Source organism: Chiloscyllium punctatum, chromosome 8 (genome assembly GCF_047496795.1).
Source record: "Chiloscyllium punctatum isolate Juve2018m chromosome 8, sChiPun1.3, whole genome shotgun sequence".
Lineage (NCBI taxonomy): Eukaryota > Metazoa > Chordata > Chondrichthyes > Orectolobiformes > Hemiscylliidae > Chiloscyllium > Chiloscyllium punctatum.
Genome location: NC_092746.1, coordinates 59,940,074 through 59,960,330, shown reverse-complemented (window position 1 = coordinate 59,960,330; position 20,257 = coordinate 59,940,074).

Here is a 20,257-nt window from a genome sequence, read left to right as displayed (position 1 = left end):
TCCAGCAATATCTGTTCTTATTCTCTATTTTTGTACTACCCTCCCTTTTTATTTTTGAAGATCAACATTCCATTTGCCTTCCTAATCAACCACTGACATTAGGTGAAAACTTTTTTTATGATCATGCATGAGGACCCCACCACCCTCTACCCTAATCCCTCTGTTCTGATGCTTTCAGTAGTCACTACTGATTTAAATGATATTCAACTTCTCAAGTCTCCTGCAAAAATTAGACCTCCCATTTTCTCATTATATTCCATCTGCCAAGTTTTTCACTACTCAATTTATCCCTCTGTAGAAAATCAAGAGCATTTCATTCCAGCTTTAAATACTTTTTACAAGCTGTAAAGTGAGATGCGAATTGATGGGCATTATCGTTGAGTCATAGAGTCATAGGAGCCTTTCCGAAACGTTTACCCTCCTGCTGTTTTGATGCTGCCTGACCTGTTGCTTTCTCCAGCTCCACGTTTTATCGACAAAGTTGTACGGCACAGAAACAGACCCTTTGGCCCAATTCAACCATGCCTACTAGGTTTCTAAACTGAACTAGTCCCATTTGACTCTTGTTCCCCTGAAAGTAGTAACAATAACTTGTTAACTGCCTTGTTAATGCTACAAGTTACTTCATTAATATTCAGCATTCCATCTTACCAAATGCACCAAACAAGCTAGATATCAGGAAAACTCAACAAGGAAACTGGGGTTTATTTCTTACTCTAAACAACCTCCATGGTGGATACTGGGCAATAATATCACGACAGGATCCTCAGGCACCAGTTGCACGCACCCTTCATCTACAGGCATTGACAGCTAGCATCAGTCTTCCCATCACAGTGCTTCGTAATACGCAGGAAGGTACATACAATACATAGACTTGCATTGCAGGGTACACCAGCAACTAGATAGCTGCAGCAGGGATACTCTGTACAGACATGCACCCAAATTGGCAATTAGAGTAGGCTGTATCTCAGGGATGCTCCTTCACTCATTTAATCATCAGTAACCTATCTATGCACCATTCAAACTAAGCCGTGCTGTGCCATACCATGTCTGTTAATGTGTTGGTGCTTCAACCAAAGCCAAAGGCTTTCACTACTGTTGTTTTAAGGGACTGCTTAACACCGACATGCTGCTTGCCTTGCTGGTCAGTATTGAATTGGCTGGGACTGGAATGGGTGACATTTGGATGAGTGGCACACTGAGACAGCAATATAACACAGACAGCATGCTTCAGCTGCCAGTCAGGTAAACACATGGCACATTCGTTCAACCAAATGGATATGTTGGAAATTGGTGGGGAATAGACCTCAGTCAGAATTCTAATCACTTCCACAACACTGAGGTTTGACTAACTGGCCTGTAATATCCTACTCTAAGCCTTTATACATTTTCTTTTATGTTAGCAGTCTTCTAGTCCTCTGGGAGGTCACTTGTGGCCAGAGGGGTTTTGAAAGTACTGCCATGATTGACCATGGTTAGTTTATCCCTCTTTCTAACTAGTATATATTGTTGCTGTGAGTCATGAATTAGTTTCTTAAATATTTTATTCCTAAATTCTGCCATGTTAGGGTCTTTTACTGATATCATTTTGTATACCTGTCCCATTACATATTACCAGATCCAAACTAGATCATTTCCTGGTAGGATCCATCACAGTGTTCCAGCATCTGTCTATGAATTCTTCATAGTGTCTACCTCTACTAATTTGATTTTCTCAATTTACATGAAAACTAAAGTTACCCATGATTTAATGTGCTCCTTTTACCACACCCCCTCATTATTAGTTTTTGTTTGTTTTTTATTCACTGTCTTACATTATCTCTTAGACCTATATATTTTGTATATCTAATCCTACTAGACCATAGGGCAGCTGTCTCATTTGATGGAGATGACTGCTGGTAAGGTTTACCTGAGGATCACTTATGCCTTAGTTGGGAAGGAGGACGAAAAGATGAAACCTTAATAGTAATTTTAGCTGATTCAGGAATTGAACCTGTGCTGCTGGGTGTCACCCTGCATCAGACAGCAACTGTCCAGTCAACTCAGCTAACTAACCCTTTGTACTACTCCCACAAGTGGCTTTTTGTGCCTATTTGAATACTGACAGAATATTTGTCTTGCCTTGCCTTTTTTACATTTTGCCTTCTCATTCAGAAGTTACAGGTTTACAATATTACTATCTTGCTTTGCCATTTAACACAGACAAATAGACAGGTTGTCATGTTTATCAGTAACGATCAATCAAGGGAGTGGACATGTTGCTGCATGGCATTGTTACATCGATGTCATAACTCTATCATGTGTCAGCAGTCAACATGACAAACACAGTAGATTGTGCTTCAGCCAAATAGTCGCAGCTCAAAGGGTAAGGACAGACACTGTATTGCCACAGTTGGTAAAGGGAATTGTTTGCTTTCATACGGGGAATTGATTAGGGATCTGAAAGGGAGGATAAAGGAATAAAACTGGAAGTGTAGCAAATGAAATGGAAACCGAATGGAGGCTGCTGGGGCAAATGAAGGGATGTCTTCAACTGAGGAAAATGAAAGATATTCAACTTGCACAATGTATCCTGGCACAAGGATTTACCTCTTTCATAATTGAAAGGTCCATCAACTCTTCAATTAGCAATGTATCTTTTAAAGAAAAACAAAGTAAATGTGGATTTTTACACCAAATAACATCCTAAGTACACGATGTGATATTGATAGCCATCTTGTTTAAATCAGTATTTATGAGATGAGAGCAGAAGTACAACTTCAATATGTACTTTTAGTGGTATCACAGTGAATCAATAAATAGCAGCAGAAACAGACGTGCACTGTAAGAACACATTGATTTCATCAAGTTATCTTCCCAGTTTCCCCCCTCATGTCTTCTCATTTTTTTCTCATTTTATCAGCAACTTGTCTCTGACCTAATTGAGATTTAATCAGATCATTTGATGCACTAAGCAGGCATATTATAGCACTACTGCAAAACTTGTTGGTGATCAATGGTGATTTCAGTGTGATAAATATGTGCCATTAGATAACATAGTTTTGGTAACCAAATGAACCATGGTTAAAGATTCAGAAGATTTAGAGATGTTTTGCTCATTCTTCGCACAGAGCCAAGGATTCCTTTTCAATTTAAAAAAAACACTTACTGATCAAGTAAGAAGAAAGCAAAGTCAAAAAACTGATTTCCTGTCAAAAGTTAGTCAGATGCTTGACTTTCATATTTGAGGAACTTGCTATGGACTGAATTTTAGTTAAAAATGTGGGTGGCACGGTGGCACAGTGGTTAGCACTGTTGCCTCACAGCGCCAGAGACCCGGGTTCAATTCCCGCCTCACTGACTGTATGGAGTTTGCACGTTCTCCCCGTGTCTGCGTGCATTTCCTCCGGGTGCTCCAGTTTCCTCCCACAGTCCAAACATGTGCAGGTTAGGTGAATTGGCAATGCTAAATTGCCTGTAGTGTTAGGTAAGGGGTAGATGTAGGGGTATGGGTGGGTTGCGCTTCAGCGGGGCGGTGTGGACTTGTTGGGCCGAAGGGCCTGTTTCCACACTGTAAGTAATCTAATCAGACTTGGAGAAGTTATTGGTTGAGCTGCAATTTCAGGGAGTTTCATGAAGGGTTGGTTTCTGGGAGCTCTAGCTAGTTATTGTGCGTAATTTTACACTGCTCACCTTATTACATATGCACTATTTTGCCTGATGGTGCCACTTTTGTACTAGTTCAAATTTACCAGCAGTGGAAGTACTCCCCAGTGCTGGGGTCTCCGGTGCATTCTGCCACCAGTGCCATTTTTAAAGTGAAACTGTATACTAGGACAATCACAGCCAGACATAAGTAACACTTCTCTGTGAGAGAGGGAAAGGACAAAGAAAAGCATTGAAGTGCACACGAGGTGTTTCATTGATTTAGAAGCTCAATTTCATTGTTTTGCTAATGTACATCATAACCTCTGAAACTGTGTCAATCATTGTGGCTTCAGCTACAAAAATCAAGCTATACAAGCTACTTGTCCTTATGGCTGAAGCTCGAGCCTTATCTAAAGGGAGTGCTATTCTTTCCTAATGCCCAGCATTGAACAATGATAAGATGTTTTACAATGTGAAAGTATCACATGTTGTAATACCTTCAAACAGTTGAAATGCTCACTTTTGCTGTTATTCACTAAAAACGTTAAGAAAAAAACTAACTGAGAAAAGTTGAATATGCTTCAGGGAAGAAACCATGTCTGCTTGCCTTTCAAGAAACAGCAAATTTACAGTCAATGAATGATCACTTCACCAACTCTTATCTATTGGAACTGAATGCCAATTGAATTCTGTTTGGCTTGTTGGGCCCGATCCTGCAGTGTGCAGTGCTCTGTCATGCAAGGGTGATGCTCAATGTCCTCATTCTCCTCAGAACACTGCTGCCATTCTGTCCCTCCCCCAACTCCACCGCCTTGATCAACCCAAGTTTAGGAAGCTATTGTCTGCTCCTCGGTGGCCCAGGTGGAAGAATAGGCTGCATTGTATGTATGCCCAGCCTCAGTCAGGAGATTGCACAATGGAATCATTAGCCTTGGTCACGGTGAGTAACCTTTGCCTCCCAGTAAGCATCTGACTCTTGAAATGAAGCAGCACCATGAGTGCTCACAGATATTGACATCAATTGAAGCTTAAAGACTACTTGACAGAAACTTTCAGGATGACATTTTACTCTGATGAAATGCAACCCTTCTCTGTTGATGAAGTCAATCACATTATGACATGGCACTCTCAGTGTGACTTGTGCACACAGTCTATAGTGACCTGACCAGGGGAAGCCAGTTATGTTAGCAAAGTCTGGGTTTTAGTGACTGTAGATGATCACTCATCTCACAGAATATGGTCTCTTTACAATTATTATCCCCTCTTTACCATAGCACGCTGCCTCCAATTCCTATGACCACCTTCTATAGGGGTGGATCCTGTTAAACCTCCTTGACTTTCAGTGAGTAGATTCTGCAGATCTGACAATGGCCCAGCCCCTAATAAATGTGAAAGAACAGTCGAACTGATGAGTGACTGGGTTCCTGATGGATGTATGTGCAGCTCTTTTGTTGACTTACTGCAAACTCTCAGACTTGTTGTTTTGGACCTGCATAACAGACCATGGTACACCTTCCAGACTGTAGACACCTGGATCCCTAACCACCTCAAACTGACTGTGTCCAAGTCATGGAATGAAAGCAAACAATTCCCTTTACCAACTGTGGCGATACAGTGTCTGTCCTTACCCTTTGAGCTATTTGGCTGAAGCACAATGTACTGTGTATGACATGTTGACTGCTGACACATGATAGAGTTATGACATGGATGTAACAATTTATTGAAGCTTAAAGATTTCCTGACTGAATCTCTCTCTCTATCTCTCTTTTCTTTTCTCTTCTCTTCTCTCTCTCCCCTCCCTCCCACTTTTGTATGAGCTTTGAAATAATGAAAACCTTTGATTTCAGGACACAAGCATACGTTACTTTTAGCATAAGTTTCAAGTTAGGAAACCCCTGTTTTAGAGATATAAAATGGGTGGGATGGACCTGCTTGTCTACTTCTGTCTTTTTGTTATAGTATGCTTGTATTTGAATGTTTTATAATAATCGTGCTGTATGAAAAATGTTGATGCATTTCAATGGGAGTTCTGCTAGTTGACTGTAGTAATGCCAGCTGAAGAGTGATGGATATTCTGGGGAAAAAATAATTGTATTTTCTGGAACTCAACTTTATTCTGGCAACTGCTACAATGCATCATAAGTCCCATAAAAATTCAGGTTCGATATATCTCTAACAATCTGTGTATTCTGAGCAGGAATGGATAAAGTGAGCTCTCTAAATATACTAAGTAATTAAGGAACAAATCTGCGAATTAAGAAATTATAGATATAAATTAAATGTAGGACATTGCTTCAGATTTTTTTTAGTTTGAAACCATCTAATTGCACTGCAGCCTACAGCTGCTTTTCTGAGGGTGGTGAGCTTCCAAGTTGTCCCAATTACTTTTGAATTATAAATTGCTTGATGCTGTGCACTCAAGTCCATTATAATCTGGGTTGAGAGTTTATGCAATTGCATCATTTGAGTATATTAGCTCCAGAGATGTTTGTAAAGTAAAAATGACTGATATTTATATAGCACCTTCCATAATTCTAAAATATCCCAAAGTACTTTACTGTGAATGACATAGCTTTGAAGTATGGTCACTCTTGTACCAAGTTTGCACACTGCCAATTGCCACAAAGAGCAGTGTGATAATAATTAAGTTACCCATTTTAGTAACACTTATTGAGGGATAAATATTGGCTCTGATATTGGGGATAACTCTTGTCCTTTGAAAGTATTAAATGGGATTTTCCCCTGCAATTGAGAGATCATAGGACCAAACTCTAATGTCTCATCCAAAGATGGCATCTCCTACTGAAGTGTCAGCCTAGATTCTTATGCTCAAGGCTCTGACATGGGCCTTGAAGTCATGGCCTTCTGACACAAATGTGAGAGGGTTATTTATTAAGGTATGACTGATATTATCTATAATTGCCTAGTAAATTTACATTCCAATCCCACTGCCATTTCTGGACAGACCTGATGTTTTGCACTTGCATTGCAAAATAAATTGTCAATTTTCTATTTATTAGAGTCAAGCTAGAAATTCCAGCATGAGTAGCAAAATAAAGTTACACGTAATGAAAATGGGTAGATTATCGTGATGAAGTGCAGGAATGAACAAAAGTGTCTTACAGTACTTGAATGTGAGCACTTAAGGCACAGAGTTATCTTTTGTTCAATATTTTCTACTAATTAGCAGAAAATTACATTCAGAAAATATTTCATGCATATGGAGTAAACTCTACATTTCGAATAAACATTTAACTGAGTGATCAATCTTTCTAGTACTAAGCCAACAGGTAATAAATGATTCTCTCCAAAGTGTACCAAATTGATCACTTATTCTTTTGTTAACATTGAGAAACTTATGGCTGGAGTAACTCATTTCTACCAAACTTAGTTTGTCCAGCACAAAATAACACTGCCTCATATTCATGTGAAGTGTAAAGATCACCTTTTGCGGGTGAATTCTGTGCTGGGTTAAGAAAGGGCTATTCAAAAGTACTGAAACTGAATGCCTTGTAAAATTTCATCTCAGGACTCTGGTATTTTGAGTTCCCATGTCCAGGTAGTCAGACAGTCAAATTTCCAGGGGCAGTATGCTGCTTCATTGGGTCCAAGACTACTGGATCAAGTAGGTGCTTTGGAACAGTGAAACCTCCGATGGTTCAAGATCACCATAGTGCTTACTGTCTATGCTTCTAGATCAGTATGGGCAGAGGTATTGTGATAGTGTCATGAGTAATCCAGAACCATAGGTTAATGTTCTGGAGACATGGGCTCAAATTGCCATGGCAGCCAGTGAAGTTTGAATTCAATAAAAAGTCTGGAGTTAAAATCTAGTGCAATTATGACTATATACCATTTTTTTAACAAAACTCCTATGGTTCACTAATATCATTTAGGGAAGGAAATCTGTCACCCTTACATAATCTGGCCAACAGAAAACTCTGGACCCAAAGCAATGTGGTTGACTCTTAACTGCCCTCTGGGCAATTAGAGATGGACAATGAATGTTCAAATAGACAGTGGTATCCCATGAATGAATAATAAAAATTCCAGCAACTTATTGGTGCAGTGTATGAATTCTACCACAGCTTGCATCAAAACATGACCAATATTCTATTCAAAAGAGCCAACCATTCTGTGCAATACTCATTCATCTGCGCCATTCGAGGTGTCATGGTCATGGACTTTGGGCATGTCACAAGATTACCCCTTCCCCAGTGCAAGGTGCCACTGTCATGTTTGTGACTGCCAAGGGCTCTACGAACAAGTCAGCAGCCTTCATCAACAGACAGAGATTCCATCACAAAAATATTCTGACTAATCTGTAACCACCAAAAACAAATCCTTCAAATGTGTATTCAGTTCCTAGGAAGCAGTCACAATGTCTATATACTAAGACCTTTTATGGTCCCAGGACTGTTTTGGCCAATTGGTGCCCTCGTGAGTGGATGTATGCTAGGAAACATGCCTGTGAGGAATCCATGCATCACAGGTGAAGAGACCCTGCCATGGGCCCAACTGAAAATCAATTGAGTTAGCCACTGTTTGGCTGAAGTCAAATTCAAGTGCCCAAATAGTTCTGGTGTAATGCTTCAGTTTTCCCTAGCAAGGATCTCAAGTCTCGGTGTTTTTCTATGCTCGCCCTGTGGGCAGACTAAACCTTGAATAATAAGGATATCATTGATCACCACTTCTCGTCTGACAAGACAGATCTGGAGGAAGCTGCTGAGCAGGTAGCATAGACTTAAAATACTTTGCCCATGGGACAAAGGTAAATAAAAAACACATTTATGGTGACCCTGATACCCTTTTCAGTATCAGTGCAATGAATCTTCTCACTTTTTTTCCCAGATACTTTCTGGTATCTTCATCTCACAAGAAAAAGCTCTTGCTCTGGTCACATCTGATGATCCAGCAGATCCCATTGAGTGAGAAGCCAGTAAATATAGATTCCCAACAATGTGAGATAATCTGTACCAATCAAGAGTGCAGAGGAATGATATGATATTGCACTCTCTGAAGAGTTCTCTTCATTCATAGAAATAGCCTGCTGTCCTTGACATGAATTTGATCTACTTGAATGAATGTGGATGTTAAGGGATTAAGGATGTCACATTTCCTCACTCTAGCCATGCCTGATGTGGAGTGTGCATGTCCAGTGGTGTCTCATGCATCATCCAGAAGTAATCTTGTGCTCCTTTGTCCACTCAATCCCTCCTGATGACTCTCCAGTTTCAACATTAACAAATGCTTGGGCACCTGGAGTACTAGACAGTTCCATGGCCACCGCTTCCATCAGGATCAGAATATGCAGACCTGGAATCCTCCTCCATTCTTTTAACTCTTTATTTGCAAGCATAGCACTACTACTGTTAGTTTCTTCATGAAGACGACTGCAACATATTGATAGCAACCCAGCTGTGATTGATGGCAATTCCTAAATGCTTCCTGTTTACATATAATCTTGAGGGACCTGAGGAAGAAAAGGAACCACAGGCAGGTTCCCCCTCACCAACATGCAGCTATAATTCTGACAGAAACTTGTGCTGCCTGACCACATTACCTCTGATTGGGTGGTCACTTTCCTCTCACATTATTACATGCAAGTTCCAAATCCAAGCTACGTGAAATACTCCTGATGAAGGGTCCTGCCCGAAACATTGACTCTCCTGCTCCTTGGATGCTGCTTGTCCTGTTGTGGCTCTTCCAGCATCACAGTTTATTGACACTGACTCTCCAGCTGCAATCCTCACATATATTTGAAATACTCACCTTGGCAAAGCAAAGGAGGTGATTGGCTCCACTGTGGCACTGTTGACCTCCTCTGCAATCTCTGTCTAGGCTTGCCTGGGTAAAGCTGTTGGTCGTCTCATCCAGTCCCTTGGGAACTGGACCTCTCACCTTAGCCTTCCAACATTGAAGTGACACTGCAAGGAGGCATTGCTGATGCGTGGGCACAGAGCCTTCCCTCTGTCATGGTCACTGCAAGCTCTGATTCAGCTTCCAGGGTGTCTCACTGCCTATTAGGTATGATCTTGCGATCAGTGACAAAGACGCTCCTTTGAGCAAGTAGAAGTGAATGGAGGGCTGGCAGCCTTTGAAACATGGTATCACCACCTGCAGTTGAATGCGGTATTGCTACTCTGTGTCTTTTTTCACCTCTCCATTTAATTAGACAGACCTGAATTTTCCTAACTTGATTGACTGACTACTGTATGATGACATTTGGTGAGCCATTTAACACTCAGTTGGAAGTGGCACTCTTCCTGATGCCAATACCAGGGCCCCTATGTAAAATTCAGCCCAAAAACCATGTATATTTTATTCCTCAAAGATGCAGCTCTACAGGCCAATCAGTAAATACCAGCATCTGTGCTTCACTCAAATGTCCTCTAATCCTTTGCCATCAAATTCATGATCCTATATTTCCTTCTCCATCAGATACTTATACAATTTTTTTCTGTAACTGCATGAATAATTTTCCTGTCAAGTGCTTGCTGTGGTAGAGAGTTCCATATTCTCACCACTTTCTGGGTAAAGCAGTTTCTTCTGAATTCCCCAGCTGAAGTCTCGGTAACTGGTTTATAATTATTTTTACCCAACCTGTTCAGACATGTTATGACACATCTGGGACTTGAATCAGGATTTTCTAGCCTTGAGGTAGGGAGATGACCACTGCACAAGTCCCTGTTGATGGTCTCGAGATTTGTGATTGCCCACAAGTGGAAACGCACTCTCTGGGGTAAAAACTAATTTATGTTCTGACACTTCAAAGAGTACCATGCAGACTATGTTGATTCCTCTGAGGCAGATAGCATTGCAATGGTGGCCTATAAATCAGCGCGATGTGATGTTTTCTCACTGATATCAATGCAAAAGAAATTGGCTGGGCTCTATGATTCACAGAGCATAGAATTCCTTGGGGTAGATGGCACTATGTAGTCTGTGTGATTCATTATGTGAACAAATATTCCCCTGGATGTGTCAATGCTATCAAAACCCATAATTATTTTAAAGCCCTCTATTGCATTGGCTCTCAGCCGCCTTTTTCGAAAAAGAGGGTCAACCTATAGAATTGTATATGGTACTCCATATATAATCTAACCCCTAAGGTTCCATACAAATTTAGTATGGTCTGTCTACTAATTCCATCTAAGTCAAAACAAACCAAAGTGCTTGGTTTCATTTTGTTATGGGTCCATTAACCTCAATCATCACTATTCACCATTTCTACTTTTGCACTCTATTTGAGTTGATTTTGATTTATTATTGTCACTTGTACTGAGATACAATGAAAAGTATTGTTTTGTATGCTCTCCACACAAATTAATCATACATGATTACATCAGGGTAATTGAACAAAATGCAAAATATAGTGTTACAGCTACAGAGAAGGTGCAGTAAATTATCCTTTGTTCCTCTTCATCATTTAAATTTTTATTTTCTAACTAATCTTATTCTTTTGCAGAAATGTAATGCTTTATGATTATCTGCTTTAGGCCTTTTACCATTAAATCCAACTATTTTATCTCACCTACTTGTCACGTCCTTACAACTGGGCCAGTCCTAAGACATCGGTGACTCGAAACCAGCTCAGTATTGCTGATGTCCGACTGTTGAAGCAATTACTCTTCCTGAATTTGATCATGCAGGACACTCCTATGAGGACAGCAGAAATATTTCAGGTACTTCCTCAAAGCGTCTCTGACACGGTCCAATATTCCTTCCACCTCATGGAAGATGTGTGCTTCAGATTGACCAAACTGGTGAAGTCTCATTTAAGAAAGCACTAAAGTTAGCAGGAACATATCGAGTTGAAGAAAAGGAAGGGATGCACAAACTTCCAATCAACTCATCTACCTAACTATATTCGAGCATTGCCTGCCTTGTATGTACTAGAGGGTATAGTTTCTGCATTGAATGTTTTAGCCATGTAACAACTCATTGAGCCAGAATGGAACAAGGCATCTTCAATCCTGAGGGAGTGCCTAAGAAGTAGCTTATGAATTCTCTATGCTTTCCTTATAGTTGATACAAACTACCTATGAATTGGATCCAAGAGAATGTGAGAGATATCATATAGTCATCATGGAACATCTATCATCTTCATGTGGTGAATCTAAATATGTGTAACAAGTTTAAAATCTCACAATACCAGTTTATAGTGCAACAGGTTTAATTGGAAGCACACTAGCTTTCGGAGTGCTGCTCCTTCATCAGGAGCGGTGCTCCAAAAGCCACTGCTTCCAATTAAACCTGTTGGACTATAACCTGGTGTTGTGAGATTTTAAACTTTGTACACCCCAATCCAACACTGGCATCTCCAAATTATGTGGAACAAAGTACTTCTGATATCTGGAATGGGGCTGAGTTGGCCTTTTCAAGTGCTGTTGCTATTAGTTACGCAATTGCTAGTAGACAATTGAGATGAAAAAAAAGCTGTATCTCCTTAAGGTCAGAGGAAAACTGTCTCATGCCTAGAATTTACAGCTCTGATCACTAGTTATATAAAATAGACCAAGTTATAGCTATATTTAGAATATTTGAAATAGTGAATGTGTTGAGTGAAGGTCGCTGAAATTTAAAATATACTTGCTTAAGGTATGGGCATCTCTGGCAATGACAGCATTTATTGCCCAAACCTAATTGCTCTTTAAAGGATATCAGTAAACCTCCTTCTTTAACCTTTGCAGACAACCTATTCAAGGATGTTAGAGATGGTCAAATGCTACAACCTGAATGTACTGTGTGTCATGGAATACAAGCAAAACTGCACTCAAGAGGAATTGAGGAAAACTGTCACTGGTTAGAGTGACAGTTTTCATGGGAAGAAGTGAGGACTGCAGATGCTGGAAACCAGAGTTTAGATCAGAGTGGTGCTGGAAAAGCACAGCAGGACAGGCAGCATTCGAGGAGCAGGAATATCGACGTTTCGGGCAAAAGCCCTTCATCAGGAATAGAGGGAATAGCTCTATTCCTAATGAAGGACTTTTGCCCAAAATGTCAATTTTCCTGCTCCTCAGATGCTGCCTGACCTGTTGTGCTTTTCCAGCACCACTCTGATCTAAACACTGGTTAGAGGCATACCACCTCACAAAAAGATGGTTGTGGTTGTCGGCGGTGAATCATCTCAATCCCAGAGGATCATTGCAGGAGTTGCTCAGGATAGTCTCCTAGGCAAAATAATGTTAAGCTGCTTCATCTATAGCCTTGCCTTCATCATCATGTCATGGGAAAGGTGAGCAGGATCTTAGAATCTCAACCACAGATTTCAGAGAAGTGTAACTCCCTGTGGCGCATTCCATTGTGGGACAGTAGACTCCCTCCTCCCCACCAAGACAGAGAGACGACTATGATCCCTGGTTCTGGACTTCCCAACATTGGGAACTTTCTTCCCGCATCTAGTTGGTCCAATCCCATCAAGATTTCTGAGATTTCTAACCCCCACCCCCTCCAAACTTCTAAATTACAGTGAGTACAAGCCCAGTCAATCCAGTCTTTCCTCATACATCAGTCCTGCCATCTTAGGAATCTGTCTGTTGAACCTTCACTGGATTCTTAGCAAGGATGTTCTTCCTCAGACCAGGAGACTAAAAGAGAGTCTCACCATCTCTACCTTAGATTCAATGGCATGACCATCATGAATCCCTAAAATCCATATCACAGGGATACCTATTGATCAGAAAGTGAATTTGCTAGACAACTATTGTGACTTCAAAAGCAGACTGAAAATGCTGCAGTGAATAACTCTTCTCCCAAAACCTGTCTACTATTATCAAGGTATAGGTCGGAAATGTGATGGATTATTTTCCATTTGCCTGGATAATTGGAACTCCAGCTACATTTGAGAAGCTCAGGACCATCTGGGGCAAAATAGTCCATTTGCCTCAACTTTAAAATTTACCTTCCCAATACTGTGGTTGTCTGACTAGCATTTACAAGATACGCTGCAGTAACTCACCAAGGGTCCTTCAATAGCATCTTTCACATTTACAACCTCTACCACAAGGAGAACAGGTCAATGAATACAAACACATCCATATTTATATCCAAGTATCAGATCATCCTCAACTGGAAACATCTCGCTGGTCCTCTGTTGTAATTGATTCTAAAGCCTGGAACTACCTTCCACTTTGGATGCATTAACACCAGATTGACTTCAATGGTTCAAGAAGGCATTTTGTAGGATTGAGTTATTTTTCAACTGTATATAAAATTGATTTGATTAAGCAAGCAAAGAATCAAATTACATTCATTTTGAAGGTGATTAGTTGTAAAACAGTTTCTGTTGGGGAGAAAAAAACATACAGCCCAGATCAGAAGCAAGGTCATTGGTTTCTGATTTTTGCTGTTGTTTTATGGCTCAGGTTAATCTCAGCCAAATAAATATGATGTTTTGAAGTAAAATGTTTTTACTCCATTACTAAGCTTTATTTTAAATCTGTTTAGTTTTGCGATTTTAAATTACGCAACTGGCCTATATAGAAATAAATATGTACAGAAATACATCACACAGGTAAGTTCTGTACTGAAGCTTGTAGTTTTGTAGTTGTCTTAATAGTTTTAAATAATGGGACATAGTTCATCACTAGGGGTTCACACTACATAGTCTAAGCAAGAACATAGCCCTACTGGTGTCAACGTATCTTGATTTAAAAACCTAATGACTTTTGTAAGCTAAGAGGCACACACTTGTCATTTTAAAAAAAAGTGATTTTCCAAAGTGATTAGCATGTCAAAGATTGAATCAGGAGACAATGGAGAGGGAATTGGCAAGATTGTAAAGAAACTAATTGTAAATTGGGGAGTTACTACCAGCTGATCCAAAACTGACCACATACTGTTTATGCACTAATAAGCAAACTGCAGCTCCAGATGCTCCTGTTCATACCACAGGAAGTGGTGTGTAATAAGGGTTAATAAAACCTAGCTATTAGTGGTTTGATGCACAAGAAAAGAAGTCTGAAGATAGAACTTCAGTGAAGAGAACCAGAATAATAAACTTGAACCAGTGTCATGACAACTAGTGTCATGAATTGCCATTGGAAAATAGATGGACTGAAAACTGCTGCTTTTAACGATTTTATTTGTACTTGGTATGGCAATCTTAAATTCTATAAACCTTGGATATATATTTTTATCTGGATTGAGTCTTATGTTGAATCGGTGACCTTCCCCAGGAAGTTCCACACACATTGATCAATATGCCAGCACATGGCATCCACTTTCAGAGGCTGGGGCAGCGCACAGACCATAGAGGTCTGCACAACAGATTTTTTTAAAAAAAAGGAAATGTAGCTAATCAGGACCAAGTAAAATATAAATTGGCTTTCTTAACTCTGTCGATAGAGCTCTTAGTATTAATGTTAAAAAGAGCCTGAAAATCTTAAAGTCACTGCCAGCTTTTGAAGGGGAATTATGGATGAACAGCAAATACTGGCCCAGGCAGCAATGGCAATATCCTTTTGAATAAATAAAGGAAAATAATACTTGGCTTGATTTCTGTTTTGTTCCAAGGTTGATCTGGAAGGGAAACCTTATGGTTTTGTCTCCACAGGGTCCAATTTGGGATCTGCTTTTTCTAAAGCGAAGGTTAAATTTGTAACTGTATGATAGTAACTGATTTAGAGCATATAAGTCACTCTCATCATTTTGACTGCGCACTTGTTCAATTTTGGTCAGATCAACAATGATAAAATTGAACATTAAGTCTTATTTCAGTGAAATTTGACTAGAATGGTATTTATTCCCTCTCACCCATCATACATTCTATTAATGACTTTCAAATACCAAATGCAAATGACTTTATTACTTTTTTTGATAAATTGATCAAAGATTTCACTTATTTCTTTACAGCTTGTGGCAAAGACAAATCTTTCGTAGGTTTCAGTGAAAGGACATCACTTTGAACATTTTTTAGTTTTACTGATTCATCTTCAAGCTGATAAATGTTGAAATGTGTGTGAATGTCTCTTCTCTAAATGACTCAATAAATCTACATTCTTAAGCAATATTTACAACTAAAATCTCCAATACATCATCCTCCTTTTTTAAAAATTTACTTTTGTATTCTCAAAAATTCTTACTTCCAATATTATATAATTGCCAATGTTATTTTGTTTGCCCCTGAGTTGTGAGGCAGACTGCATTTTAGTTCAAAGGGCATTATGAAGCAATGAAATGATTCAGGACTGGAGTCATCTTTAGATCACAATGTTAAGGCATCCCAGCCTGAATGACATTTAAATTGAGACAGATTACAATCCAATATCTTTTACAGTCACTTTCAGAAGGTAACTCTCAAATTAAGTGATTTATTAGCATTAGTTTAAGCACTTTCCATGTTGGGATCTGGATAGGAGCATTACCATCACCTGCCATCTCATTTTCACCTTGGTGGGAGCATGGGGGTGTGTGCTGGTGGAGGGGTAGGAGGTGACACTTTTTTGCTGTTCCTTCGAGTTACGCTAGAATTTTTATATCTAACATTTCCTAGGTAACCACTCTCGTTAAGTCTCAATAAATTGCCCAAAGTCACTGAATTTAACTCCATTTCAAAGACTTTCACAAAGGATACTGGGGAGCCGGGGAATTGCTCATCAAAAGTTCAAACTTCCCGGACAACTCCCACATAAATCAGAAGGAGGACCCCAAAAGGTTTAGCCGAAGGTGTATTTCAGTATATAATTGATCAGATAGTGAGCTCTACTAGAGGAAGGAAGTTCTGCTTTCAACAGTTGGCCAACTTGATGATCCTTACAAACAGTTGTGAGGACTTCCAAACTTTAACATCTGTTGAGTGCATTTCAAAATGACACACACCCTAAATGCCATGTTATGTACATAAGGATTTTCAACACAAATAGAATTCTGCAGATACCAGAAAACTTAGCAGGTCTCACAGCAATTATGGAGAGAGAGAGAGTTAACAGTTCACTTGACGAGGATTTTTCAATTTCTTTTGCAGGAAAGTAGCATGTAAATGCTTCACCCATCACAAATTGCACTTTACGTTGGGTTCAATTCCTGCCTTGGGTGACTCTCTGTCTGTGTGGCTTTTACATATTCTCACTGTGTCTGGGTGAGTTTCAGTTGGGTGCTCTGGTTTCCTCCCACAGTTTGAAGCTGTGCAGTTTAGCTGGATTGGCCATGCTAAATCATCTGTAAAGTCAAGGGATGCATAGGCTAGATGGATTAATCATGTTAATTATGGGGATTGGAGAGGTTTGGGTAGGATGCTTTTCAGTGGATTGGTTCAGACTCAGTGGGCCAAATGTCATCATTCTGTATTGTTGGGGTTCTTGGATTACTTCAACAGAGATTCATTGAATTACATTAAATGATTATTGCCCCTGTTAAGCGATGAATATTCTGCCTTTATATGATCATAGCTCCATGTTTATTTCAGAGCTAATTTGTTTTAATGAGACTATCAGATGCTATAGCCAAAAATTAAGTAAAATTATTTATAGCTGGCAATCCTAGATTATCACTTATTCAACTGAAATGGCATTTTAACTTGCAGCTTTTTTTGTTTTTTAATGTCCACCACCTAAAATGAATCACTCAAAAATATTAAATGTGCTATATTTGAGTGGGAGGAAACCAGATATTAATCCTTTGTTTCTTCTGTTTTCTAAATTATTTGCAATTCAATCCAAAGCTGTCTATGTTGCTATAAGACAACCAGCAATGCAATCTTTAAAACTCAGATTTCAAATTTATTTCTTCTACAGTTAATGTGCCAGTTTTCCCAGTTGAGTTGCACTTTGACAGGTTCACACTAAAGGATTTGAAATGTAATCACTGCAACCCTTTAGGGCTTTGTGTTACTGCTTTCTGCCTCCTTCTTTGGTGGAAGATTGAATTAGCGTGCAGCTGTGCTATGTAATTTGATGTCTGCGTGCACTTTTATCAGCTCGCTACTATATTGGCTGCTGCTACTATTCTGCAATCTGTTGTTCTTAGGACTCCTACTACCATTTGACAATCTGTGACCTATAACTGCAGTATCATGTATACCACTTGAGATTGAGTTTTATTTTTAGTTCACTCCTTCAAAATTGGTTCATTTCCCAAAGTCACTCAAACTTTATAATTTTCTTCATCTTAAAATTTGAAATAAGATGTATTCCCCTCTTAACTAATGCAATTTATTCACTTTCCTTCCTTGTGTTCAGTTTAAATGTAGCGATCTTGTTCACATTCTGGACATTTGTATACCGTTGGTGGGATTAGTAAATTTTGGCTTCACAAAACAAATGCTGACAGTTATAATGGAGTCTTTGCTTCATTCCCTCTGTTTCCCTCTCTATATTTTTCTCTTTTTTTTAACTTTAATTGTGGCCATGGTAGATTCCTCAGTGTCCAGGATTGTGCAGCTGAGGTGGTGGTAAATGCGGGGTTACAGTGATAGGATGGGGGTGGGATGTTCAACTAATGACATATTGGGGAGTGTTGCTGAACAGAGACCTAAGGGTGCAGGTGCATCATTCTGTGAAAGTGTTGCCATAGATCGTGTGATGAAGAAGGCATTTGGCACACTTGCCCTCATTGGTCAGAACATTGATTGATTATAGGAGTTAGGATGTCATATTACAGCTGTACAGGACATTGAGGCAACGTTTGGAATACTGCATACAGTTCATGTCACCCTTCGATATTGTTAAACTGGAGAGGGTGCAGAAAAGATTTACAAGGATGTTGCCAGAGTTGAAGGGTTTGAGTTATAGGAAGAGGCTGAATAGTTTGGGGCTTTTTTTTTACCTGGAGCATTGGAGGCTGCTGGTGACCTATTTATGGAGGGTCATAAAATCATGTGGGGCATGGATAAGGTGAAAAGCAACACCTTTTTCCTAGGATATGGGAGTCCAAAACTAGAGAACATAGATTTGGGATGAGAGGAGAAGGATTTAAGAAGGACTTTGGGGTAACTTTTTCATGCAGAGGTTGGTCTGTCTATGGAACAAACTGCCAGCGGAAGTGGTGAAGGCTGATACAATTACAACATTTGAAAGGCATCTGGATGGGTATTTGAATAGAAAGGGTTTTGAGGGATATGGGCCCAATGCTAGCAAATGGGACTGGGTCAGATTGGGATGCCAAATTGGCTGGATGAGTTGGAGGGCAGGGTCTGTTTCTGTGCTGTATGACTTTATGACTCCATGACTCTAAGTTATATCTTCAAAAGACCTCTTCACAAAGATACTTTATGAAGAATTCCTGCTACATCACTAATGTCTTACAATTTGATCGAACACCATCGTTCTGAAATGTTTCTCCTCAGATACTGGCCAACCCACTGAATATTTCCTGTAATTTTTGCTTTTATTTCAGATTTCTAGAATCGGCAGTATTTTGCCTTTATTGAATAAATTCAACAGGGAAATAATGAATAATTACATTGCTAGTGAGAATTGTTAGAAACTGGAGTTCCCTCACTGCTAGTTTGAAAGAATTGAGCCATCCACGCAGAGGAAGTCTCCTGACACCAAGAAGCTTGAGCCCTACTCCCACAAGTCCTTGCAGTCTATGTAGTCCACGACATGCTTCTCACTTCTGGAGGTAAGGGAATGATACTGAATTGGTCTGCCAAGGAAAAGCTGAATTAGAAACAATGTTTATCTGTGCATTGAGGAAGGACGTCCAGTTTTATTATTGATATTAAGTGTGTGAATGCCATTGTGTTCTCATTCCCAATGAATTTGATTATTTTATTCCTTAAGTATATACAGTTGTCATTTTTTACGTGTTTTATTTGACAGTTTCGTTTTGCCCTTAGCTCCTTTTTTTTTTACTGCAATTTCTACATATTTTTAATTGCCACACTTCCCATTGTCATTATTTTCATTCCATCATTAATATGGATCATGTTCTCCCAGTTGTCAGCTGAACTGTAGTCTATGTGACATACTGACCATCTCCTGACCACTGGGAACAATGGAGCCCGAGCCCTAGCCCTAACCCTAACCCCCCCTAACCCATTGTTAGGGAACTGAAGTAATTTGCTTGTCTGCCTGTTTTGCACCTAACCGATTTAATTTGTTTTGTCTTATTAAAAAAAACACAAGAAGCAAAATTGGGCACTATGTTAAAGATTGAATCTGCTCACGTTATTTTCATCACTGGATGGTTTAGGTTAAAATTACTCCCTCTGAGGATGTAGCAAAAATAATGCTTGAAAAATTACTGAGGTCTATATAGCTATCTGATATTTAATCTAGTATCTAGGCTGGATCAATAAATGATATAGTTGCTTGTAGAGATGAATTACTCAATTTAACCTATATGTTTATACTGATGACTTCAACCCTTTTTGGGTTGTATTTTAATTTTTGTGTACGATATTGTTTTTCTGGACTGCTTCCAGTGTACATGGGGTTCTGATCCATGGGGCTGAATGTCATTCCATACCTCCAGCCACGTGATCACTGTTTACTCTGAACTTTGCCAGTAGATTTCTTTGAGTGGAGGAACTACCTGTGTTAGCCTTGAAAACTAGTAAAAGCCGATCCACAGCCTTCCAAAAGCAAATGCTGCATAAGGAGGTTTGCAGCTCAAAAACAGGCATGACTTCAGACTGTCTGACTGAGAGTGCAGTGGGGCATGAGCTTATTGTTATGAAAGGTGT